The sequence below is a fragment of the Pundamilia nyererei genome, unplaced genomic scaffold, assembly GCF_000239375.1.
Source record: "Pundamilia nyererei isolate P.nyererei 1_Seehausen unplaced genomic scaffold, PunNye1.0 scaffold00040, whole genome shotgun sequence".
In the NCBI taxonomy this organism is placed as follows: Eukaryota; Metazoa; Chordata; class Actinopteri; order Cichliformes; family Cichlidae; genus Pundamilia; species Pundamilia nyererei.
In genome coordinates this window covers 489,720-499,194 of record NW_005187441.1, presented here as the reverse complement: position 1 = coordinate 499,194, position 9,475 = coordinate 489,720, and the positions used below count along the sequence as shown (strand labels likewise).

Sequence of the window (9,475 nt, the reverse complement as noted above, 5' to 3'; positions counted from 1 at the left end):
CAAAAGGAATTTACAGTGCTGCGTCATTCTTTGTAACATCTGTAAATATTATTTACTGCTGCATCAACAAATTGAAAATAAAATAAAAAGGAGACAGAAGTTTAAGAAACGCTGCTGCTCTTTCTGGGCATGCGCTTGTTTAAGGTGGGACTAAATTGGGGGGGGGATTGGAAATGACACTCTACATTTCGAGCTACAGGAGGAGGCTTGCCTGGCTCATCTGCATCAGTTGATTTTTAAAGTGGTGCACGTGTGACTGTCAGAAGCCACATAACTGAATGATCTATGAAGCTTCATATGCAATAACTTTTTTTGTGGGATGTCATCAGACTCTCACGTTGTTGTGGATGAATTTTGACCGCCTCTCACTGAGGTTTTAAGGTCCTGCTACAGCTGTTCAGTCAGGTTGAGGTCTGGACTTTGGACCACTGCAATAGCTTGATTCTTTTTGTTTTTCTGCTGTTCTGTTGTAGCATTACTGCTGTGCTTGGGGATCATTGTCCTGTTGCATGGCTACATTTTGGACATGCTCTTAGCTGTCAGATAAATGCCCACATTTTGGTACACAGAGAAGTTCGTAGTCAACTCTGTGACGGCAAGGTGCCCAGGTCGTGCGGCTGTAAAACAAGCCCAAATGATCACCCCTCCACCACCGTGCCTGAGGAATTTATGCTGGGTTGTTTTGTTTTAATAGCCAAACATCTCCACTTTGGTTTCTCCTCACAACCCTTCCAAAAACCCTCTTTTTATTTTATTTTATGATGTATGCTTTGAACAGTCAAGCAAATATACCCTAAAACAAATTATCCTAAAGTTGATTTTCAGCTTTTTCCTTACACAGAGGTTTCTTCAGCTTCTGTGAATCATCTGATGATATGTATTGCGGATAGTGAGATATTCAAAATCATTACAATTTTACATTGACAAACATAATTCTGAAACAGTTTCAGAATTTGAAAAATGTTTTGTATAATGAACATCTGCCCATTTTTACTTGTGAGAAACTGCCTCTCTAAGAAGCTCTTTTTACACCTCATGCTGCTTCTCTTCAGTACCACTTACTATTCCAGCTTTTTGTTGCCTCATTCCAACTTTTTACAGATGTTGTGCTGCCACCAAATGCAAAATATTTCTCATTTCAAACATTTGATGTTTTCTATGTTCCATTGTGAATAAAATACGGACTCGTGGGGTTTCCAAAAGGTGCATTTTCTTTTTATCCACATTTCACACAGCCTGATAGCTTTTTGGAACTGGGGTTCCAGATTTACTCGAGTACTTTACTAAAGTACTTGCACCTTATTATTTTCTACTTAAAACGCTGCATTTTGCACTTCGCAGAATTTTTAAAAAAGTACATGTTATCAAGCAGATTTTAAACGCATATAATGTTTGAAGGGAGGAAAATAGGACTTGCTAATAATACACGTTCACCGCAAGATGGCGCAATAATTTTAGTAAAGCGAGCCTCAACACTTTTGGTACAGTTTCCTGTTTAGCCTAAAATTATCATGATTATTGTTTTTATTAATTGTATGATTTTATTTTACGTTAAGAGAGGTTAAAATCTTCAAACGCGGCTGGTTTTCAGTTTGAAATGTATGCTATGTTGAGGGTCTTGAGGTAAGTTAGTTGCTAACAAACCGTAGGGTTTGTTGTTATATCTTATACCAGACAAACATAAGACAGAAGAAAAGTACACAAGTGTTGGTATAAGAAATTCTGCTTGTCTTTCTTCCCCTCGAACAGGCGGTTGGTTGGTTTACTTTTATTTTGAAAGAGCGGTAGAGCGGAAGGCGCGTCGTTGCTCTCTTCAGCCTGACGCAGTTTGGCTGGGTCACGCTGCAGTCCGGCCGGATGTTTTGCGTCGCCAGTATGTGATGAAGATGGGCGCGTTTTAACGCCAAGCTTGTCGTGCGGCTCCAGCGGCGGCTCTGACCAGGTGAGAACCCGCCAACAGCGTCCTCAGGGCGGACTCGTTAGCCGGAGCAGCCGCAGGTTGGTGTGGGTGAGAGCTGCAGGGAGGTCGTGACGGTGTTGGTTTGCGGTGACCGTGCACGCCCCATGCGCGCTCCCAAACATCCATAATATAGTTTGTTGACTGTATCCTCTTCAACAGGCTGACAACGGGATGGGTGCTGCTGTGGGGTTTCGCGCCTTTTAGGCTGAAAATGGAGCTGATGCGTGTTTTTGAAATGAGCATTAAGGCAGTTTTGGGGTGAAGAAGGCCTGAGTGAAGCACAAGTCTGCTCTCTGGGGAATTCAGGAGGGAGAAGAGGCGCTCTTGTCTCTCCCTCCCACCTGTCTCCGCAAACTGACAGCTGTGCTGAACACTGGTTATAGTGGTTCAGCGAAGGGGTCGGACCAGTAGCAGTCCAGGCTTTGAGCCTTTGGATGGGGATGGGGGTGGGGGGCGTGGTGTAGGCACGAGCCCAACAGCTGTCTGTCCACACCCCGTGGGGCTTTTATTTAGTGAGCCCACTTTGCTTTCTTCTGACCATCACCCCTGTTTCCAAACTCAAAGTGTGTCCCTGTCACGTTTAAAGGCTATTCTGTATCAAATAGCATCCTCGTGCATGCTGCTACACATGTCACAGTTTAAGAGGAAAGGTAATTAGCTGCTTTTTGGAAAATATTGCAGCTTCAGCAGTGATGTTTGGCCCTCTGACTCCACAAAGACTTCCTCTGTTCACTTTTCTGTGGTATTCATTTGAAACACACACACACACACACACACACACACACACAGGTGATGATTTTTGCCATGATATCCTGAACTTACTCTGTACTGCTGGTGGTGCTGGCAGTGCTGAGTGGATGTGCAGAGGTCAGAAAGAGGTTACAAGGAGCAAAAGGTCTCCTTCTGTTGCCTGAACCTCGGTTGGATAGGAAAAGTGGACCACAGTGATGCACTGCACCTTCTTTCTCCCTATTTGTCATTTTTCCAAACACGATAGAAGATTAATCGCTAACTTTTTATTGTTTTTAAGTGACAGTGAATTGAACATCGCTGGATTTCTGCTTGTTTTGAGAACTTTGTTTATTGCACCTCAGTCAAATGTGGGATGTGTCTCATGCAAAGCCAGAGGCATTTTACTTTTTCATGACTAAAGTGGTTATTAAAATAGTCCCTGACTCGTCGCCCGATAGTTTGCAAGTCTTATCAATAAGGAAGTAAGACTAGAGCAGGTTGGACCAAACCCGGCAAGAATTAATTTCTGGCACAGGAAGAAGCCTCCCGCTGCAGCTCAGCTCTGTTGTGCTGGGTTCTCAGCGTTCGTCCTGCTGCTGCTGCAGTTGTTGGGAGCAGTGCACACCTGTTTGTAAGGACAGATGGCCCCCACAGAGAGCTCCTCCTGTCTCTGTTAGAGCATTTGGGAGCTGTGCAGTCGGTCAGCTGTTGTATGCATCTCTCCTCAGCACCCTCGTCTGACTCTGAGAGCTGACTAGGAGCATATTCTTATTTAATCAGGCATTTGTTTTCTTGTTGAGCCCACTAAAGCTGGGGGAACACTTATTTTAGTTGGCAAATTGGCTGAGCACACACACCGACACCACTCCGCTTTCTGTTGCCTCTAAATACATGCTGCTACTTGTTGCTGCCAAGATAAATGCAGCTGGATATTTCAGCCTTATCTCTTTAAATTAATTTTTCCGTTGGCAGATGCGTTGTCCTCTGGATCGTACTCAGTTTCCACGGGTGTGGCTGCTGCAGCTTGGCTGCTCATTAGCCCGAGTGCTGTGTTGGCCCCTACGAAGAATCCAAAGTGAACACTGCAAATAATTCAATTAAACCTGCAATGATTACGTATTAATTTTATACCAGCGTACCAATTATAGCCAATTATACAACTACTTTGATTGTAAAGTGCAGTTGATTTTGTTATTTTTGATGCAAAAGTGTGAAATATTTGCTGTTTTGGAGCACAGATCTTGAATAAAACCAGGCAGGCTTTATGTAAGTTCCCATTAAGCTAGCAAAACAATTCTTAACCACTAAGACCTATAAAGGTGTCCTGTCAGGAGGCAACATGTGAGTAGCACATCCTTTAAGTCCTGGAAGTTGTTTTGGCAGCTCACCCAAGCGACGGCCTTCTCATGAATGCTAGAATTCCTGTTTTCCCATAAATGATCCAGGTGCACTGTTCTGACTCTTCCTATCTTATTCAAAAACTAGTGCTGCAGTAGCTTTTCAGATGGCAGGGATCACCCACGTCCCTCAGGTTTCCTGGGTCAGTCTTTCCTTGCATATTGGGAACACCCCACTACACCTGCTGCTAAACTGAATTTGGATAATGAATGTTCACCTGCTCCCTAATCTATCCCCCCAAGTGCTGTTTTAACAACATTTTTTTTTTTAAACATTGGCCCTCTTCTTAATCACTAATATGAGTCATTAGTGTCACATAAATTTTGTGCTGCAGAATATCAGTATTTTTTTTCAGTCACATAAATCACAACCGTATTTTCATTTCATATTTAACATTTGTCTCGTGGAGTAATTTATTTAATCATTTATGCTCGGTCTTGGCCGTTGTAAGTCGTTTTAAGAAAAATACTTAAAAGTTTCTGTGAAACCCAAACCACTGGCTGTCTCTATTAGGTTGACATGACTAGTGGACATGCCTTGTCACCTCCCACGGTATTACATATCGACAGTGTTATTTATTTATTTATTTTGCTGTCAGTACTCTGTGTTGGTGACCAGAGGGGACAAAAAAAAAGATCAATAGTGACACTGAGACGTTTGATTTTTTTTTTTTTTCCTCCCCTGGCTTGCTTTGGTGCCATGCAGCACTCATGTTACAGCAGTACCTGATTATGTGCAGTTAGACAATGTCAAGAGTCCCTGAGGAGCAACAAAAACATGCAGTTGCTATAGAGTCTGCAGAAAATGGAGACAAAAGCTTCGGATTTGGAGGTGAAGGAGCAACTGTGTGTGTCCACCTTACTTTTATTTCATCATTTTAATACACAGGGATCAGCTGTGGGATTTGAGTTGCGCTACTTGGCTCGGATGAAGAGTCATTTGATTCAATTTTTAAAAAAAAAGTGTCCTAGATAAACAGCTCACATATTAAGCTGCACCATGTTCATCTTTGGCATATTTGGCATATTAATTTACACTGTTGTTATAAGCATCTGCTACTTTCACCTCTGTCCAGTCTGTGTGTCACTTTGGTCAGCTGGGTATCCATATTCAAGTGCATGGTACTAGACTACAGTGTATTGTTCTCTGCTCTTCATTCTGCCTGTTTGATAGAGGTGGGACTCATCAGACACTGATACAATATTATTGGGATTTTTTGCGATATTGATAAACTTTATTGCGATTTATCACTTTTTCTCACAAAGTTAAACTTTGTCAATATTTCCTTTTTTTAAAAATTTAAAACAATTAAAGGTAGCCATTGATTTGGTTTAAAAAAAAAATTTAATTCGTTAATTTAAGATTTGTAGATACATGGAGGTTTCTGTCTTATTTACTACTATTAGTGTGTATTAAGTAGCAGCTTTTTCAAGTTAAGTTTATCCAGCGTTGGATGGTTTTTCGGTTGAGATGAGTTTGTTTGGCTAACGTTATTTCGGGATGGGCGTGTATGAGATAAGCTTTTTTTTGTTGTTCAGTATTTAAATGTAGGGTCTTTACCTTACAATATAAAGTGGCTTGAAGCAACTGTTGATTGAATTGTTGAATTTGATGCTATATAACTGAAATTGAAATACATTTATACCAGTGTACAAGAAAACGTAGGCAAGTTCTTGTCTCATTTTGGGTGTTGAAGTATGTTGCTTTTCTTTAACAAACGGGATCCTCTACACGTGCTACATAATCATATAAAAGACAAAAAGGCAAAGATTTGTGCTCCTGAGTCATCGGCCTTAAGTGTGCCACAACAATGCTGAGCAGGTCCCCTCCTCATACTCACTGGGACATAAAACTTTTTGATGTCTCTCGCCCCCCACACACTTGTCTTTTTTTCTCTTTCAGCGCAGCCACACTCTTCTCTTTCCTCTTGCACTCTCTTAAAGGCCACAGCAGTCTTTCAGCCAGCCTTCAGCTTTTCTTTCAGTTGAAACCCCTCCTGTCACCACCACCGCCACCCTCCCCACAGCTCGAGACAAAGAGAGGAGAGTGACTGTGGCGCTCTGTAGCCAGGTGTTCTCCATTGCTGCCCGGGGCCGTAATAGCACCAGGCCTCACACTGCAGCTGCCCTCCCCAGCCTCCCATTGTGTAGCTCCATTGTTCAGCCTCCCACCCCTCGTTGATTCATCGGCCACACAGGGGAAGCCCTTTCAGGCCGTGGAGTGTGTGAGTTGGCGTGCGTGTGTGTGTGCCGGTGCACGTCGAGTACGCGTGCCTTGGGGAAACTGGGTGTTGCAGACATCTGCCCACAGCCACTCCCCTCCTCCCCCGCCTCTTGCCTCTGCACCTCATTGTAGGGCTGCTGCTCCTCCGATTGGTTAGAAGCAGCCACTCTAAACGAGGGAATGGCTGACATTGTTGGGTCCATCTGTTCTGCCACTCATTGTCCAACTTGCCTGCTTCTGCAGAGGGGGGGAAAAAAGCACACACAGCTCTGGAAGACAGTCGGACAGTGAGGACAGAGGCGTGAGGCTGGAGCTGGATGCTCTAGAAGAAAGAAGAAATCGATCTTGGATGTTGTTGCTGTTCGAACTTTGGGATTGGTTCTTTCTCAGTTTCACCTGCAGCGTTTTTTAATCGGCTTTTCAAGGATTTAAAGATGTTGAAATGAGCTAATCACATTTCCTCTCTTCATTGTTTGTTGCACTTTATTGGTCTGGTGAGTGTGATGGAGTTCCCTCCTCTCTATTATAACCTGACTTTTATACTGAAATTTATCTTCTGCTTGCTATAAAATAGAAATATTGGCTTTTGTATGACAGGTTGCTCCTCTCGAGCCTCACTAGGCTTCCGCTGCGCTGCAGGATCATCAAAAAAACTGATGCTGGCATACAGGGAGTAACCTAGACTCCTTTAAGTTTTCAGAAAGGTTCGAGTCATTTATAATTCACAAGGGCAAATTCAGATTAAAGAGGAAAAGATGGAGCCTACTTTCCTTGTTGCTTGTGAAATATTGCTGAAAATGGATGCAACTTGCAGAACCCATTAGTGACTTTTTACCACAAGAGTATTTTTAAAAAGATTCTTGGTGTGCAGGATAAGAATTTTTAGTGCTGTAGCACCTGCCTAAACTTTGCTCACTTCTGCCGTCACTGCAGTTGTTCAGATTTGTGTGATGTGTGTTGATATGAAACTTGATGCAGGAGGGATGGGCTTCCTGTGATGCTGGTTAAAAATATATATTAGTGTCACATTAGTGGATAAAACAAAAGTTTTCAGAAAGTTTTCTATAAGGTGCTGCCCTTAGAGAGAGAAAGAGTGTGTGTGTGTCTGTTTTGTGCAATGGGTGGGGGATACCCATTGCAGATACCGCGCTCAGCAGACATCTGTTGCCTTGTTGCTGGTGGGTAAAGTCTAGTGCACCACCTAGATGCACTAATGCATGCACACTTTTTACAGTAACTTTTGCACTGTGCTGCAGACACAGGGGTCTACCCCCCACCCCCTGTAGTCCTGTGCCCCCTCTCAGACCGCCTTTCACACTTGCACAAAGGACTGTGTTACATATTCATTACTGCTTCTATCAAAGCCAGCAGTGGTGTGTGTGTGTGTGTGTGTGTGTGTAAGCTGATGTTTGAAAGATGCACTCGCTCACGCTGGAGGTTTGGAGATGCCACGATGTCTTTGGGCCGTTAAAGCTGGACCCGATTTCACATGCATTCGTCTGCAGAGCTCTGCCACACAAGAAGACTTTTAAAACCTTAGCTATGAAAAGACTTACAGGCTTTCATCGTGACTGTTCAGGTTTTTGATGTTAAGCAGCTCAAACTACGGGATTATGATTAGATTTATCCAGATTGTGAAAAAGATCAAATGAGGGTAAAGACGTTGTGAAAGCAAAGAAACTTAACAGAACTAAAAGATCCAGAGTCTGCCACATTTTTACAGTCACCCCCAGTGTTTTATGTAAATATGTGCTTACTTTAAGTTATCTCAGCAGTTAATATCTTTGGGCCTTGGACTGATTTTTCTTACAAAATGTTTTAAATATGTAATCTTGGACTGTGACAAAGCAGTTTTTTTTCAGACCTTATTCGCCATGGTTTTCTTTCAACCTGTAGGCAAATTGCTCAATTGATTAATCATAGATATAATCACAGTAACTACTAATGAAGATTATTAGCAGATCCAAACCAACATGTCAGTCAATTGATATTAACAGGCAGTTTTGACTGGCCTCAGATGTATCAGCATTCAATTACATGTTCTACTTAATTTTATTTATATGGTGTCAAACCTCAACAACAGTTGCCTTAAGGCGCTACAGTTATAAAGAGAAAAAAGTCAAATGACTGCCTATGAGCAAGCACTCGGCGACAGTGGGAAGGAAGAACTCCCTTTTAACAGGAAGAAACCTCCATCAAAACCAGGCTCAAGTAGGAAGACAACAAAGTGTTATCCACTATGCACTGATATATATATATATTTTTTTCCTGAAATATAATTTTGAAATAGTTCAGAAATTCTGTCATCACATAGTTTGTCCAACAGAGCGGTGCTGTCTCTACCTCAGATCTGTCTGCAGCGCATGTAGCAGAATATCATGACCACTGAGTAAATCTTGTGAGTTACTGGCTTTTCTGCAAAATTAATATCCAATAATGCCATAATTTTTCCTTTTTACGTGTAATTACTGCATCTATGTATATTAAAAAATATCAGCAGATAGATCTGTATTGACCTGATATCGGTCAGCAAACCCATCACAAGCTAGTGTACTGGTAGTGTGCCGGTCCCAAGCCCGGATAGGTGCAAGGGCATCCGCTGTAAAATCAAACACGTGGATCCACCCATTCGGTGTGATGACAGCTTGGTAAATAAGGGAGCAGCTGAAACTACCAGGTGGAGCTTTATTTATTAGCTGTCGCACTATATGCAGTATGGGAGCCCATCAGCTGGCCTGCTGGCTTATCCTCTGGGGAGCCAGTGATTCAGGGCTACTGGTGTAGGTGGTGGATATCTGTGTTCTGAATTCTGATCACTGGTCATTGTTTCCAAATGGCCACAAGAACTACCAGATGTGATTGTTTAGTAGAACTTGGATTACAGTCGAGCAGTAACCAGAAAGCTTTCAGTACGGAGAACATTGTCTGATACCTGAAAACTGTATAAAATAGGATGGTATTTATCTGTTGTGTCATATCAATTTTACACTGAGGCAAACACTACTTTGCACAATAATATGACGAAGACCAGGAGACCTTTTATAGCTGTTCAGTTGTTTATTAGAACCATTGGACACAATGAAGGCTGCTTCTAACAGCTTGAATGAGTTTACGGACACTGTCACCTCCTATATCCACTTCTGTGAGGACAGCATTGTGCCA

At 42.4% G+C, this 9,475-nt stretch overlaps 1 protein-coding gene across 1 annotated transcript in view; it reads left to right on the top strand.

The window, feature by feature from the left end:
• The first annotated feature begins 1,766 nt into the window (after positions 1–1,766).
• LOC102204494 (probable ribonuclease ZC3H12C) overlaps positions 1,767–9,475 on the top strand; it is a 20,801-nt gene continuing 13,092 nt past the window's right edge. Inside the window, exon 1 of the mRNA XM_005730887.2 lies at positions 1,767–1,942. The gene's annotated coding sequence lies outside the window, so the exon portion shown is untranslated. The remainder of the gene's footprint in view (positions 1,943–9,475) is intronic.